At 42.3% G+C, this 17,806-nt stretch overlaps 1 protein-coding gene across 3 annotated transcripts in view; it reads right to left on the reverse strand.

Moving 5' to 3' along the window:
• Window positions 1-15,721, reverse strand: part of RASSF8 (Ras association domain family member 8) — an 86,147-nt gene extending 70,426 nt beyond the window's left edge. Inside the window, exon 1 of one of the 3 annotated variants that reach the window (XM_061472143.1) lies at window positions 15,594-15,721. The gene's annotated coding sequence lies outside the window, so the exon portion shown is untranslated. Of the gene's footprint in view, window positions 1-15,141; window positions 15,282-15,593 lie in introns of those variants that run through there. The other 2 variants (XM_061472145.1, XM_061472146.1) reach the window with 2 other exon arrangements.
• Between the last annotated feature and the right edge of the window lie 2,085 nt (window positions 15,722-17,806).

The following is a 17,806-nucleotide window of genomic DNA, read 5'->3' on the forward strand; positions in this document are numbered from 1 at the left end:
TACTGTGTTTTGCAACTGGTACTACTACAGTAGGCTCTCCAAGAACTAGTATGTCCTACTTCTACAACAGTCAATAAATAAGAGCTTACTCGTTCCAGACGGACACTTAACTGACCTCCAAGACCTTCTTACAAAAGCCGGTACAACTGCTTTCACAACAGCTCTGGCAATGAGCCTGCATACTATTGTAAGGCGGGTAGCACTGAAGTACTACAGTATTTCAACTCTAAATCAAAGCATCACAACTACATATCCCTATAGGCACAGGGCCTACTGCAATTAACTCTTCTTTTCCCATCTGCCTTCTACAAGAAGAATCGCAAAATCAAATCGAGCAATTTACATGTTCTCTCCCTCCTGCACACAATAACCTGTGCTCACTGCACAGCATCTTTCCACAGCAAGGATAATTGTATTTGCAAAGGTACCCAGCAGTGGCTCAGTTCTAATGCAGCCCACCTCAACTAGAAGCGGGTCACTGACTTTGGAATCAGCATAATGTGTGCGTATTCAAGAGTCCTGTACTCAAATTTCAAAAGTTAGTCACTTCTTCAAAGTACATTACTTTTTAGTGAATAAACTAAGGTGCTAAACTAGGGGGCTTCCAACACAAGCTATCAAGCAGTTAAATGAAGACTTACCATTTAACCAGAGCAGGAAGCAAAGAGATAGCAAAAACTCATCAAGAAACCATTCGGAGACACTGCAGTGATTCCAGATCATTGCCTACTCTTGATTTTGAAAATAGAAGTTATCATTAGGATTGATAACTACTGATACAAATAGCTACACAATCAGCAGAAGATCCCAAGATTTCCCTTAAAGCTTTCCCCTGACTCACAGTTTATGCTCCATTAAATGAACTTTCAATTTACTGATTTTTAAATTAAGAAACTCAAGGTTTTGAAATTCAAGTGCCTATACATAAGTAACTGAACATGTACTGTGATGCCCAGGTTATCTGCCAAACTTCCCAAGAGCTGATACTGTAGTTGCAGAGTATTTTTGCACAAATGACCATTTAGTGAGTTTCCTTTGTATTCTTACTCCTGTACAGTTCCATCCACCCCTACTCCATCTATTGCCTTCTTGCAAGACTACTTTATCTGCAAATAAAATAGCGAAGAACTAATTTCCCCCCCCTTCTCTTGGTAGCATGTTTTAGCACTGTTTTACCAGGGGAAGGGGGGGGGGGGGGGGGAAATCAGGTCATTGAAAGAAATAAAGTAAGATTTCCACGAAAAAGGTACACCAAGCAACCTACTTGACATACATTTTATGGGATAAAGCACCTCTCCTATGAGGAACAGATGAGAGAGCTGGGGTTGTTAAGCCTGGAGAAGACTCTGAGGAGACCTTATTGTAGCCCTTCACTTAAAAGGGGCCTTTAAGAAAGATGGGAAGAGAATTTCTAGCAGGGCCTGTTGCAATAGGACGAGGGGTGATGGTTTTAAACTAAAAGGGGAGATTCAGGCTGGATGTGAGGAAGAAATTCATTACAATGAGGGTGGTAAAATACTGTGACAGGTTGCCCAGAGAGCTGCTGAATGCACCATACCTGAAGGCATTCAAAGCTAGGCTGGATGTGGTTCTGGGCAACCTGATCTAGTTGAAGGTATCCCCACTCAATGCAGGGGTGTTGGACTAGATGAGCTTTGAAGGTCCCTTCCAACCCAAACTATTCTATGATTTTATCAACTGTACAAAATTTGTACATCAGTACTGAACCAAAAAGGAACCCTTTCCCTCAACAAAGTGACAGTAGAATGGTTTGAGTAAGGATTTAATTGCAAGAAAAAATTCTGGTGATGTAGCACCTAGTGAAGCACAGGGTATTAGTTAATTATTCCCACTCAAATTCATTAAAAATCTGTTCTTCTGCTCCCACTTCAAAGCTTGCAATTAAAGGTTATTATCATGTTGGTCCCAGAATGGGATGTTTTGGTAAGTCTCAGATTTACCATGAGTGAATTACAGGCTAGTCTGTGACATAGGCTGCACAAGTCTAAATACACGAAGGAATACCTACTCTACTATTCCTTTCACAAAGAAAGTAGTGTGTGAACAAGGAGACCTGAAATCCTGGATCCACTAACGGGCATATTTTTTTTCCACATGCACCTTACTCAGGTTCGTACAAACCCCAATCAAGAGAAAGATCTTATTGCTCTTTTTATATAAAAAGGGTAAATGAGGGTAACTGCTCATTAGAAGGTACCCTAACAAGGGTAACTCCTCATTACAGGTCTCATCAGGTGAATGTATAAATCAAGTTCTGTTACAAGTACCCTGAATAACAGCCTTTTTTTTTTCCCCTCTTAGTTAATACATTTTGCATTATCTTCTTTAACGCTCAGTATGTTTACAGCCTTTTTTCCCCCCCCCATTAAGTAATCCATAGGGAATTTCAGCATTATACATCTGTGACAGCCTTCCCTAAAGCATAATTTGTTTGCCTGATGCATTCAAGTACAGAACCATTAGATTCCATCTAAAAATTCAGCTTCTGGAAAGCTGCGAACTTGGAATTTAGAGAAAGGTCACTTCAACTTTCCCTGCTCCACCTCTGCAAGTAAAGATTCTGCAGTGGCCAGAAAGAGACATACAAAGACAGTTGTAGCTGTTACGCATTCATCCAGTAGACAGAAGTGCTGTAAAGATAAGCAGAAATAGTTATCAAAAATAGAAAAAAAAAAAAAAAAATCACTTCAGAGCAAGGATTTATTTACACGTCTGGTTTAATTGCTGGCAGTATCAGCAAGGCAATGCCATTACAGCTGATGGCCCTTGTGTGGTACAAACATTTCTTAAAGAAAAATAAACAAAAATTACAGAATCCCTCAGGCTGCAAGGACCTGCAGGAGCCCAGTGTCCAGCTCAAAGCAAGGCAAACGCTCAACCAGCTTTCACCAGCTGGGTCTTGAAATCTGACTCAGAGTATGAAGATATATCCCTAGAAAATGAAAGCCTCCAATTCTTTGCATATAGTCACTAATAATAACAGTTCAGAGATCACTCACTCAGACTAGCCCTAAGCCAGTGACAAATCTTGACCATTTTCTCTGTTAAATACTTTTACGGTTAATGAAGTTGAGAACATCTGAATTACTCCCATTTTCCAAAGCATTCCAAAAGCTTTTCTTACAGTGCAAAAAGTACCTCATTATTAATGCTTAATACATTTTTACGCAAGTCATGTTCACTTGCAAGTGAGTCATAGGTATATCTACACAAGCATAGTTGGAGTCTCAGAATATAACCAGTGTTGACTCAAAAAAAAAAAAATCTATGTTTCTCAGAGCCAGGGACCAGTGTCTTTTAAGTGGAATAAGTCAACTTGAATTTTATATGAATAAGCTACGTAAATACCTTCTATATCTTCCCTCTTGAGGAACAGGGTGCTTACTGTTTATATCCGAGATGCTGCTCTGTGCAAGTGGGGAGCTGGATATATCATCTCTCAATTGCTGGAGCTACTGGGACAGTTTTTCCACAGCTGAAATGATAGAAGGGGAGAGCTTGTCTTCAAACTCCTGGAGCTGACAACTCATTTCATCCACTGTTGGCACATGACGATGGCACTCTCCATGTAAATTTCTGCCACAAGTTGTGTATATTCAGTTTCAGCTAGATTTTTGGGTGGCTTCTTGGTGTCCGACTTACAGTACATCAACTCTTGAATGGCTAATTCCCTCAGGAACTGAAGGCCACTAGCATTAGCAACATATAACATCTTTCTTGTAGGGATACCTTTCCTTCACAGCTGCCAAGAACTGCATCCAGAGACTGATGATTCTTTTCTTTCATAATCACCTTGTCAATTCTCCCTTCCCTAGCAAGTAATCCCAGCTGCTTGGCTTCCCTACCTTCTAATTAGAGACTGTTGACCCCACTGTCTCAGCATCGGAGCATCCAGGTGATGTGCTCACCTGGATGACAGCTAAAATCTTTTTGCATATTCCATAGCTTAGTCAAGGACAGGGATTGACAAGTTACCTCATGTTCTGCCTCTTCCTCTAGTTCTGGTATTGGCTCTTCTTCATCTTCCTTCCCTAAATGAGTTGTTTCTCATTTCCATTTCCTCTTGCATATAGGGGCAACTAATACTGACACAGGCTGGTTCTCTGGTTCAGTTACATTGCTCATTGCCAGGGTCTGAGCGGTGGTCATGCTTGTTATTAAAGCACAACTGGTTACAACTGGAATTAAAACCCAGTAAAAGCTTGTAAATTAGTTGGTTCTTTATTTTGTGATCTTTTTTGAAAGTCTGTAATAATTCACAACATCAGGAATAAATACACTGCAGGAAATCGTGTGCCCAAGACAAACTTCTTTTTTTTTCTTAAAAGGGCTATAAAAATACACAGAAGTCATATTACTCGCCAGATCTGCCTTGGCTTTAATGTCTCACTTAAACATCAAGTTTAGTAGAAAGGACTTATATTGGCCATGACTCATGTCATATTTGGCCATATAGCTATTCCTATTTTTCTAATGATGCTTCAACAAGCATAGGACTCACTCTGTTAAAACTGGCTGCAGAAGTCAGTAAGACAGGGAAAACACAGAAAGAGACGAAAACAGTCGATATACAGCAAGATTGTTTTGCAATTCTATCAGGCATAAGTACACACAAATCCTCATAAAAAGTTCTGTATTACAGCACTGGTCATTACAGTTACTATTTTGTAGTAAAAGCTAAAGTAGAGGTTGCAGGAAAAGATGTTTTAAGAGTAGCCAGTAGTTTATTTTCCACACAGCATCTAGGTACCAACTGCTAGATTACACTTTACGTAAACACTTCACAACTACGAGATTCAACAAGGTACGCTAACAATTCACCACTACCTCTGAAAGTTAACTAAGCTTGTAACACAAACACCATCTCTTCTAGTTAGCACTTTCGCCATAGCTGTGTGCGCTTACAAGACAAAACCTTCCTTTGATGCTTGCTCCTTAAACCAGTACTTTATGAACAACCTTTTAAGTATGCCATTAAAAACATCAAGGTTTAGGTTTCTCTTTGCTTGAGCTTCTTGCTAGCAGAAATAATGTAGTTTAGCTTATATGAATGCTGTTACCCCTCTCGAGGCACTAGGTAAGTCAGGTTAACTTAACATTTAGACATTTCCCGACTTACATGACAGCTAGAGCACACAGGTACTAACAGTTCCAGTTGCACACAGGTGGCAACTTGTTTGACAATTGTAACTTCACATCTATGCCTTTGCAACTTCAAAATGGCATCTTGCTGTTGACTGTTTCAGAATACTTACAGAGGTAGTCATGTTGACACACAAGTTAATCAAGTACTTGCTTACAGAGCAGGACTTCATTATAGTGACATCTTGCTGGGACTGCCAAGTCTCCCTGACTCAGGATGGAACATGCATCAACTGCTGGTTTAAGGTCTAACTAGTTATCTGATGGCTATAACTTCTATTTTTCATGAAAAACATGCCACTGAGAAGTAGTGGTTGAATATCCAAAGAAAGTTTCCTCTGCAATCTTCTACTATGGGTTTCACTATGAATGAAGCATCTCGGATACCTCCCTTCTCAATATTAAAATCCAACCAGAGAGATACTCATCTGCCCAATGCTTGGAATCGCAGCAAAGAAGAAGAGGCTCAACAGTACTGCTATACATCACAACATCACACTTTTTATGATCATCACAAGGGATCCAAATACCACCACCCACTGACCTAGAAATCGAGCCTTTTTTACTTTTTTTTTTCTTTTTTCCCCTCCCCATGAGATCCCAATTCTAGATGGTGCCCAGACTTTCGTTGTCTTCATTTCCTAATTGCAGGGCTCAAAAGCCAACCTCGTCTTGTAAGCCCCAGAGCTGAAACAGAAGTCATGTTGGGCCTGGGACGCCACAAGGGTTATGGTACATATGAAGGAAGCTATTCACAGAAGCCACCTACCCGTGTTGCTCTATTGAGCAATAGGATCCATTCTCAAAACTAGGGAATGATAAGAAACACCCCCTCTGATGGAAGTCTGAGAAGCCATTACCCTCCCTTTTAATGTTAGAGAACATTTCACAGCAGGAATGTAGGGAGGACATTTCAGATACTACACCACAATCTTCTCTTGTTTCATTTTGTACTCCATTAGACCAGAAATGTCTCTTGCCTACCGTATGTTTTATGTCCATATGGAAGAAAAAGGCTATTCTTAAAAATGGTGTATACATTGAATACTATCCTCATTCATACTAATCAAGCTGAAGATAACAGAGTTTAGTTTAAAATGTTGTCTTCTGAAGTAAAATACAGTTTATCCAGAGATCATTATGGACTACTGAAGTAAATCATGGTCACGAAGCACACAGGCTTCTAATTATTTAGGCTTCTACATATGCATGTAGAATGACAAGCATGAAGGAACTACAAAATAGGAAAATTACCTTTGCGGCATGTATCTAAATAAATCCAGCCAACCTCTCCTCTGCTACCCACCAAGTATGTTTTTACTAAAGTTGAGGTAAACAATTTCAGTCTTTTAAAACTTAATAGTATTGTCTAGAGGTGACAGAGCATTTCTCAAGCTGTTAGGCAGTCACAGGTCTAAGACAGAAAAGTACATTCACCATTTTTTATGTCACGTTTTCATCTTACAGTGTATAAATATATTTTTAAGTAAGTCATTAATGTTTTCCCACACAAAACAAAGTTTGATCTTCTGTGCCCTTGCTATATTAGTGGCTTATGCTCAGGGAGGGAAACACAAAGCTCTTACAACAGATATTGTAATATGGAAATACAGACACAGTTCCTTACCCTCTGCTGAGGATGCATATATTTGTCTTGACTAGTACATAGAAAATATTTACCTACTATAGGTATTTTAGTATTAGAGTCAAGCTAAAAGGAGGAAAAAAAAAAAAAAAAAAAAAAAAAAAAAAAATCACAAAAACCACCAAACAAAAATAACATAAAACCCAACCCAACACCAAACAAAAAACCAACCCCACAAACAAACAAACCCCAAACCAATCAAAGACACACAGCTAAGGAATTTGACTGTATATCACTGTTCTATACATCTGTAATGGTTAATGTTTCTAAGCACCTCCTGGAAAAATAATCAAAGCTTTAGAGTGAAGGCAGAAGCAGCAGATAAATGAAACTGAGAATCTTGTCAAGAAAGATAAAAACCTGGTTAAAGGTCAGTGAAGGACAACAGGAGGGAGGGGAAGAATTCTAGAAAATTCTTGGCTGGGGCTTCCTATAAGCGTAGGGCAGAGTGCTGCCAGAAACAAACATGCTATCTCCCAGGGAGCAGGGGGGCTGAGTCCTGACAGGATGTCAGGATCACAATAGGACAGGTGCTCTGTGTTAAGTTAAACCCAACTCCTGGACAAGGGAACAGCCAAGCAAGTGTCCCCCACCCCTGGGCTCCAAACAGCTCGCAGCAAAGGAATTAGAGGAATGCCTCTATATCTGCAGCTGTGAGATAGGAAGAGAAAGTCCCAGTATCTTCCCCTCCCATCAAAAAGAAAATGCTGTGTTGCAACCAAAGAAACTCCAAGAAAGCCACTAGTTCATGAACAAGTATTTAAAAAGCCTTATGGCAGAGCAGAGAGAAATGGTAGTGCCATCACACATATGGAGCACATGAACAATTCACTAGTTGAAAGTGTTAACAGAAAGACAGCAGGCAACTGGCAACACAGGGTTCAGAAGAGCCCTGTATTTTGAAGGCACACTGCAAATTCAGATCTGGCAACTGAGACCAGGAGAGGATATTCTGGACCACAGAGACACCCACAGATGACAGACAGGTGGCCTCCAAGCAGGACACTGGTCTGGAAGGCTGCAGACTCACACTATGGTACAGCTCTCCCACCAACACTCTCCAGCCACCCATTCCAGCCACAAGAAGATGTAAAAAAATGGGGGGGGGGGGGGGGGGGGGGGGGGGGGGGAGAGAAGAAAATAGAGTAAAAGAAAAGCCTCCAGTTGAGTGCTTTTTAAAGTGTGACTCTTGGCTGCTGGTGAGACCCCAGCTCCCTCCACCCTGTGTAGGAAGGTGATCCTACACAGAAAGTGATCCTTCCTACAGAACATGACCAACCCATTGCGCACAGAACTTTAGTTCACCAACAGCAAGCTCACAATCAAGCCTCCTCCTACAGCATACATCACCTCTTATAGGTATGCTCCCTTTACCTTCTGGCCTTTCCTGCAGAGACTGCAAGTTCCTCTGCTTAAGTAAAACACAGTGGAGGTAAGTAGTCAGCTTTTCCTGCTAGTAAGCACAGGGCCTAAGGTAGAATATTATCTTAATTCTTATGAGGTCAGATTGACTTTCCTTGCACCAGATCACCCTTGTAGATGTCCGTCCTATGTCTATTAAAAAGGCATACAAAGATTTCTCTAGTCTCACACTTAATTCCATGTACCTTTACGGTATTCTGTATTTTGTTGCCTTTTGGTCTGTTCCTGGAAAACAATGGAACAGTCACTTACTGTATTGGTTATGTCAACTTTGAACATTCCCTTTCGTCATCCCCTTAAGTCTTCTATTCTTGGAAAAAGAAGAAAAACCCAAACACTTTATGTATGTCTCAGTTTGAAGCAAATGCTAAATTCACAGGACATGAGGAAAGCAGGTAAACTGGTAAGCAAACGTAGGAATTGCAGTGAAAGAACACTGGTAATAAGACAGAAGATTACTTTCCTACTCAGACTATGGTGTAAATTCTTGTTAATTCAGTCATTTTCTGTCAGACCTCGTTCACCAGAATGAGTTCTGGTGGAAGATTTTACTATGCTATTGAGCAATGCCTTAAAAAAAAAAAAAAAAAGAAAGAAAAAAAATAAGAAAATCAATGCTCTCTTGTATGATAAATAGCCTTTGTTATCTCTTTGGAGTATCAAGTTACCAATTCCAATCCCATTAAGAGCATGAAAACACTGCATTGTATTCAGTGACTGTTCTTTGTTAGTCCTGTTGCTCATCAGTGCTGATTCCACTACTTGAAATACATAGTATCAAACACACAGCTTATTCATTAGAAGTTTCTGTCCTTGCTCCCAAGGAAACCAGTGCAAAGACTTTGACGTGGCAGCATAGATGAAATGCAAAGCACACGCACATACACACGTATCACAGAAGGAGCAGCTCTGATGAGCAAGAACATGTTTAAAAATCAAACACAGCAAATAAACTAAAAAACAAAATCACTTTCTGATGGGCAAGGACAAGGGTGTTCCATACTGCCATGTTTCTCTCTAGATGTCACTTATCCCAAGCACTAGCTAACATTGCCAATATTAATACTGGCAATATTAATAAATGTGCAAAAGCACATTTGAGCATTTAGCATTTTCATTCCCAGAATCAACTTTAAAATATTATTAGCTGTAGCATCTTCCTACTTTCTCCTCCAGGAAAAGTTTGACATGTGCAGACACCTGATGAGTTCCTTTCTTTCCACTGTATGTCACATAGAAGCAGGAGAATCAAGACAAGGATCACCAAGGATCTTACAAGTCTGTAAGAAGTACTGGCCAAACAGAAAAGTGCAATATATTACAGAACTGGGGGATTTGTGTCTAAAAGTACTCTCCCCTCACTTTGCATTTCGAAGCACTTTCTTTATATTATTCATTTAATGCCACACTAGTCAGAGTTAACATTCATTATTAATCTACTGGATAACAGCTATAAATTTACTAATTGCCAAATTACATGCAGCCTCTCTATGGCTTTAAACTTAATATTAAAGAAACACCAGCTGACAACAAAAATGTCTACTTTTCAAAAAGCCACAAAGAATGCTTTGGTCTCAATCTCATTTTACTTAGAAGGAGGTGGTCACAATCATTACAAGCATGGCAGGAGGGAGGGGAAGGCGGAGGAGAGAAAGCAGATAGGATCTGTTGAAGATCCCCGAACAGCCCAGTGACAGGAACAACAGACCCTCCAACTCCTAAAGCCACACTGTCTCTGCACTTTTGGCACAGACGCAAAACATCTGGCTGCCTAGTGGAATTACAGCCTTTACTTAGCAGTGCTCACAAAACTGCTGACTGACAATAAAATGTAAAGTTTCAAAAGGCTGTTCCGGAAACTCCAAAACTCCTTTGAATAACGGCTTGAAAACACTGACAAACACTTCAGGAGTCCAAAAATTTTTTAGCAAAATCCCTTTCCGTTCAGTTGAAATAAAATGAAGTTATAGATCTTAGGATTTAAGGGAAGCATACAACAAAAAGAACACAGCCTCACCATTTTAAAACTGGATGATCTAGAGATACAGCGAGGTGCACGCTGGAAACACATCAGGTACTGTTGCAATAAGGGAAGCAAGACTCAAGGTTACACCTAGTACAGTTTTCAAAGCAAGTAAACAAATTCAAACTACAATGTCAACCCCAGCGCAAGGGCAGAAGCCGGATGGAAATCAGTTACACTACATGTTTCTAGAAGTTTCCCTCCCCTTTCCGCTCAAAGAGGTAGTAAGGTATTAAAACCTGACGTCCCAAAATACCAAAAAGGCATCACAACACAGGGAGAAAGAGCCATCCTTTCAAAGGCATAAATGTCACAGTGCAGTACAAAGGCAGGAGTAATACTACAACATAGTACAACATGCAAGCTTACTTTTAGAGTTGTGCTGCTTGCTTGCAAGTGAAAACCAAATCCTGGACTGCCCCACAATTCTTCAAAGCTCAAATATCTTTTAGTGTATTTGCATGATCATTTTCCATTCATAAAGAATGGTTAAGCCCTCTTAACTGAAACACATATCACTCTTATCTACAGTACTCACCCCAATCCTCAAAATGAATGTCAGTCCCATACAGAAAACCATCAAGGATCTGCACAGGTTACCAACAGTTTACTTGTAGTCTCCCTGTTGATATTCCCCACCCCTGCCCCACCAAATTCCAGTATGTGGGGCTACAGAGAGCACACAGGCTGTGATTTGAAGATTCAGTTGGCAATCACAAGTTGAGACGTGTCTTGCACAGTGGATTCCAATATCAGAATTTAAGTAAAAACATACATTGTAATACTTGGAATTGTCAAAATCCTAGTGTAACATAATGCATGAGTACACACGGGATTTTCATTTGTTACTGTGGATTAAGTTGTGGAGTGTTTCCCCAAACTCAATCTGAAACAGCACAGTATAATTGGCTCCAATTTTAACTTTATTAGTAATGTTTTGGAACTAAAACTAATTTGGTAATGTATATTGCTACCTTGGCAGACACTCTAGTGCTGTTAACTATCCCATGCATCTTAGAAAAAATAAAAATAAATAACAATAATAAAAAAAAATCACTTATTTTTCTATAAATATTTACTCATTTAAATTACAGACCTAGATTGTTGCATACAAAGAGGAGAATACAGAGATGACTGTCCTCTTTACTGTTCTTCTCTCCTTGTGCTAAAGATAGCGTAGAGAGTAAAAATAAATAAATCCTCAATAGCATTAGGAATTAGACAATGTCATGTTGAAAGACAGCCTAAATGACAAGCCTTATCTCTTCTTGGTGGCTGGGACAGCAGGGGGGCTCTGACCCATGGAGGGGAGGTAGCCTTTAAGCCTTCACTAGGTGGTCTCTTTGCAGTAGGCTCTATTCCCAGCTGTAATTGCTTGTCAGCCCTAACTGGATGCCTGAACACTCTGGAATAGTTCAGCAAAGTATTTAAACAGATGGATGGTACAGGCCACTGGAACAAAACTCATTTTTTCTCTGGCCTCGGCTCTCTTTCAGCACATTCCTTTGAAGTCTGTGCCACTGAGGAATCAACAACAGCTGAGTAACATGTGTTATCATACAACACTGAGTGCAGCAACAACACTGCACAGCAAGACACTTTTGTTCAATAATCCTGGACTATAGAAAGCATTACAATGTCTTTTGTTGTGGGTAAGATCTTTTTCCAAGCACAACAAGAAAGTAAACAGATTCCTCCCCTCTTTAAGTAGTAACTCTAAAGTAAAAAGGTGAATTAAATGGATTTCTCAAGTGCCTCCAGTCTGAAAGCTTACATTGCCTATCTCCTCAAGTCCTCTGAGGTACATTCAGCGCTCTCCGCACTTATGTTATCTCACAGATAATTAGATGCTTACAGAGAGGGGTCCAGTCTGCAGTTCCCATGGCAGATACAACAAGCCCATGTGAGCTACAGCTCAAACCCACCTTCCTTTTCCAAGCAGCACAAGTTCCCCGGTCTCAACTTCACAGGTAACTAACTGGAGAGAGAAGCAGCACAGCACTGCTCGGCACACACTGACCAGTCTTGCCCTCCCCATAGTTTATCAGTACAAAGACGACAGAGCCCTCAGAACAGTAACAGGAGAAAACAAACATCCTCTCATCAGACAGGAAAACTATTCTTGTCAAAGCTGTAAGATCACCACACACTTTGAAGTGGGTTAGGAAGGACAGAAAGAATTAGTTATTTATGAAACTGAATTTGAAACTAGACTAACCATCCAGATTCAGAAGCACAGAGCTAGCTATGTGCATATGCAAGAGGTCAGTAAGATATAACACAAAACTGACACTGCTGCCTAATAGCAGGTTTCCACAGAATCAAGGCTCTCATTTTCAGTGAAGAGAGAGAACTACCTCCAACAGGGTACAGCCTTGCATTTACAAAGCTTACATGTCCAACATGTTCCAGGAAGGCAGGCACTGAGATTATAAAAGTCCCATTACACTGTAAAATCCCAACCCCTGCATGAAAAAAAAAAATTACAGGAAAACCTGAACTTTCAAAAAAGCTCTAAAAAAAAAAAAAAAATACCACACATCATTTACATTTAATTTCAAGATAGAAATCTTACAGACTTAAAAACACAGACAAAAAACTTAAATTAGAAAGCAAACAAAACCCCCATGTACTAAGCCAATCTCATAATTACAGACCTCACAAAAAAGAACAAAATAGCAGGTACTGCATGCATCACGATATGGGGGTCCTCAGCCCAGAGGACAGTTTTCCACCCTGCAATTCAATTTAACAGTTTCTTTCTGGGGAGGCCGCAGTGCCCTTCAAATTCAGCTTGAGGCAGACTGTTAAGGTACCATGGAAGAAGCATGCACCGACTTTGTCAGGGGATAAAAATAACTCTAGTGTCAAAACCATTACAGCAATGCAAAAATCTTACGCTCCTATCAAAATAAATGGTGGTGATCAAGAGTTCTACTCCACAACTTTCAAAGAATGAATATTTGCACAAGCAGAACTACTACCCAACCAGCATTCAAACCCACAACTAAACAAGGAGCAATACGATTACACACAATCATTCTTAAAATTGCGTGTAAAAGCACTTAACAGAGATCCATGAAAATCTCCATATCCTGTGAGGTGCAGGCATAAGGCAGTTTAGGCAGAGGTCATACTGCCATGCGATGGCAGACACAGGAACAGAACCCACCATCCTCAGTGCTCAACTCCGCACTTTCAGCAGCAAACCTCCTTATTTCTAACATGTTCATTTGCAGGGCTTTCCTCAAAAGGATTTGAAAAAGTGATGCTAATCACCTTCATTTGGCTCTTCGGAATTATCGGTGGCATTTCCAGAAACAGTTCTGGGTAATTTTAAAAGACTTCTGATAATCTGACTTATTTTTCTCCTTTTATTTCCCTCTATCCCAAAGTTGTTAATTTCTAGGAAAGATTAAAAAAAAAAAAATAAAATCATACACCTGACCAAATCCTGTTGGGCTTCTGGGAGTGGGGAAGGAGAAGGCCAGGGAGATCACTTAAGTGTAAGAAGCAAACCACTGCTAACTCTGTCAGTTGTCCTAAATGGCATAAATGGCATACAGCTGATCATTGTAACACCCAGCAGTCATTTCAGTTCCCTCAGCAACTCATCACATGTCAAATAAGTTTTTGCTGTAAAATACTGAGAAGTACTTCTAGTTCAGTATCAAGCCTACTTTCTAATTAGATACCATCAAACAGAAGTCAATCAGAAATGGTATTTTCTCTTTAAAGAAAGAAAGGGGAAAAATAAAAAGTAGGGCTTACTTTATTTTCTGCTTAGCCACATAAACTTGGGGTCTTCTGAAATGCTATCTCTCAAAAGAGGTAATGTAACACAACCTAGACCCACACTGGTTCCTTCTGACCCTAGGAGCTGACATTTTAGTCATGAACTGCATATTCTTTATAGAAAAAGACACAGCTCCTCTACAACACTTAACACAATCACACCACTACCAAACACAATTAACTGGGAGCTGGAAAATCCTTAAACAGGTGTCTTTGCAGAAGTCATTAGGCAATTGATTTACTTGCTCTCCACAGCCCAGCACACAATTTTAACGCGTGATGCTGGCTAAACCCAAGGCAGAAGCTTGCGAGGTCCAAAACAGACTTTCATAAACCACACGACAGCACTTTTTGACATGGATGTAAACAGTTTCCGGCGATTCAGATAATGTGTCAACCTCTGATACATCTGCAGCTATGGACTGGAAAGCGTGACAGGTGTCATTTTAAAGGGGACACTGAAATCTATAGCCTTCCCTCCCTCCTGATCATCCACACTGATGAAACCCATGAGCAGTAATGAACTGGGATTTAGCACACCATTCTGTTGGCATCTTAAAACACCGCTTTGCTGAAGAGAAAACAGGCTGGCACACACCGGACTGCTACAACCCCAAACTGGACCCTGGATCAGCCCTTCCACGGAGAAGAATCCATTTTCTTACCCTTTAAAGTTCACGCCACTGTAACGTCCCATCATACTGTATTTACTGTACTTGCTTAAGCTTTTCTCATCAATACTCTCTTATCCCATCCAGTACCCACCCCCCCTTCCTCCCCGAAATCTCTTACTGTCTGCTGGCAAAACAGATTTTCTTTTAATCTTTTTCCTTACTAGGGGAGGAAAAAGAGAGGGAGGGGTTGGGGAAGGAATACATGAGATTAACTGGGGGGGGAGGAGAGACCGAAACAGTCCACTTCGAAAGGGGGGAAAAAAAAAAAAAGGAAAAAAAAATAAAATGGGTTTAATTTTCCTTTCGGGGGTAGTAAGAGAGAGGAGGAAAAAAAAACGAAACTACTACAAAGATTTCCCAGTGTCAGAAAAGCCGCCTCTGAACTCCCCTCCTCAAGGACACACAGGAATTACCCTTACTTTTCCACACGATGCGCGAAGGAGAAAGACAAAATGCCAGGAGAGAGGAAAAGCCGGAGGAAGTCAGGGAAGTAGCGAAGGAACAGGCGAAAGGACAGGAATAAGTGCGATCGGGCAGGGGAGACGCGTAAGGGGAACGGGAGAGGTGAGAATGCCCCCCAAAATCCTTAAAATCGTAAATCCGAGGGGAGTGAGGAACGGGCAACAAAGATGGGAAAGTTGGGAGAGGGGAGACGGGGGCAGCAGGGGGAGGCGGCAGCGAAGGGTCACAAACCCCGCAGCGGGGACGAGCCGAAAGACGCCAGGGAGGAGCGGGGCAGCAGCAGCCGGGTGGGCTGCGGGAGAGGGAGGGACGGAGCGGGGCAGCGGCAGCCGAAGAGGGGAAAAGGGAAAGGGGGAAGAGGTCGGGCTCCGGCGGGACGAGCCCGCGGCGGACTTGGCCGCGCACTTACCGCTCCGCCGGCGGCGGCTCCACGGGCAGCGCCAACGGCCCCAACGGCCGCCAGCTCCGCCTCGCGCCCCGCGGGGGGCGGCGCGCACACGGCCCGCGACGCAGCGCCCCGGGGCTCGGCTCAGCGCGGCTCAGCTCTGCCCTCCGCGGCGCCCCGTTGCTGCTGCTGCTGCTGTTGCTGCGGCTGCTGCTCCTCCCCCGGCCCCACCGAGCCACCGCCGCCTCTCGCCCGACTACGAGTGGGTGTCCTCCACCCGAAGCAGCCACCCCCGCCTCCTTCCTGCCTCTCAGTCGCTCCCCTTCACCGGGAGAGACATGTAACGGAACTGGGGCGCCAGCACGGCATTGTGGGAGCTCTTAAAGCCGCAGCCTCCCCATGCCCCCCGCCGCTAGCGCCGCCGCTGATCCCCGCCGCGGGCTCAGGCGAGGGTGCGTGTGCCCCTGCCAGCGGGGCGGGCAGGCAGTGGCACTGGCACTGGCACTGGCAGCAGTGGCGGCAGCAGCAGCAGCAGCAGCCTCTTAAAGAAGAGGCGCTACAGCCTTGCCTAAAAATATTCCCTCGGCGGGGTCCCCGGGACGGGCCGAGGAGGAGCGTGAGGGCAGCGGGTGCTGTTGTCGCTGCCGGTGGGAGCTCAAGGCGGACCGTGGGGCCGCCCGCACCCGCTGGGGCTGGGCAAGGAGCCCGCATCCCGGGCGGGAGCTGGAGGAGAGCTCCGGTCCCAAAGGAAGACAACAGTGAGACCCCCGGCTGTGACATAGGCATAGTTAAGGGTTTTTTTAGTTGTTTTCCCTGAAATTTTTCTGTTGTTTCTGGAAAAAGTAGGAATGCCTTTGGTGCTTATTTAAACTGAATTGTGCAAAGCCGGCAGTCAAGTTTTTTTTTCTGTTGTTCCTGCTTTGGATTTTGGTGATGGAAAATTCCCCGAGGGGACGGGGTGGGGGGAGAGGGAAGAGAAATAAACCTCAGAGCAGCAAAGACTCTGAAGCAGACGGCTATTTTGGGCAGAAAGTTTTGAATAAGAAGTTTTAATCAGCTTTGTCGTCATGAAACTTGGAATAGGAAAAATAACCGTTAAAAAAAAAATAACTAACCAGCCTATTTGAAAATGAACTTCAGAGCTGTGATTCACGGGCGTTTTTCACTGCTACAAACATCTGTGCTGGGGCTACCCTCAGCTGCCAGCAGCAGCCGTCACTCATAGCTCCTCCCTGAGCTGGTAGCCTTTCCCAATCTGACGGTGTTCCATGGCCAGAGATCAGGAAATGCTGGTCATTTAAAGAAGAGTCTAATCAAGAGAACTTTATTTTGTTGTTTGTGTCCTCCTCATTTTTAACAATATTCCTCTACCGTTCCTCCTGTGGACTTTTGAGTTTGGTACGCTTTCCTTGGGGTTTTAAGTCCTGAGCCTTTAGATGAGAGCAGGACTCTGCCTCTGTGTGACTCTCTATCGATGCTACATGAAGAATATTTTCAAGAGCATACAGATGCTTCAATTGAAATACAAGCATATAAATATTCACAGATTGGGGTTTGGGGATGTTTCTGCAAGTATTTCTAGTAGGTCTGGATCTTGTTTTATGATCCATGCCTTTATACAATTGAGGATATTTTCCATAAGCACACCTGGGGAGGTGTAAAGTTGCCTCTGAAGAAATCTTATGGATATAGAAGGATGCCTCTTCCAGTTCTGACCTGTATCTGCTGTGCCTTTTTATGTTTGTGGGTTTTTTAGACAGGAAGCGATGCTGAGCTATCTGTGAGAATGACCTTAAGCACAGCATGAAACTAGGTATGATTAGGAAGAAATGGCAGTTAGGTGAATCTGTTGTGGAGCACATGGTTTACATAGTCAGCTACCTGCATACACACTTTAAGAGACTTTAAAAAACCCAACACTGAAGGGATATCTGGGATAAAGGAATGGTGCCAATGACCAGTTCTGCAGCGACTTACTGGCTGAGATTTGTTTGCACTGAGTATTTTTTTACAATGACTTTCAAGAGTGTCAGCAGACAAAAGCAGGAAAAAAGGGCGTGCTTTCCAGGTATATTGTATGTTGCAAATAGTTAATCAAATATTCCTGTAAAGATCCTGAGCAGTACTGTGCTGCAAATACCACTGCTTCCTCTTGTTTTCATGAAGCTTGTAAACACATCAGGAGCTATAAAACTCATTGAAGATCTTTTCTCAAAATCCAGGCTTCTCAGGGATTC

This window comes from Pezoporus flaviventris, unplaced genomic scaffold (assembly GCF_033815535.1).
Source record: "Pezoporus flaviventris isolate CSIRO_AGI_PZ_B2104156 unplaced genomic scaffold, CSIRO_AGI_Pfla_v1 ptg000070l, whole genome shotgun sequence".
Lineage (NCBI taxonomy): Eukaryota > Metazoa > Chordata > Aves > Psittaciformes > Psittacidae > Pezoporus > Pezoporus flaviventris.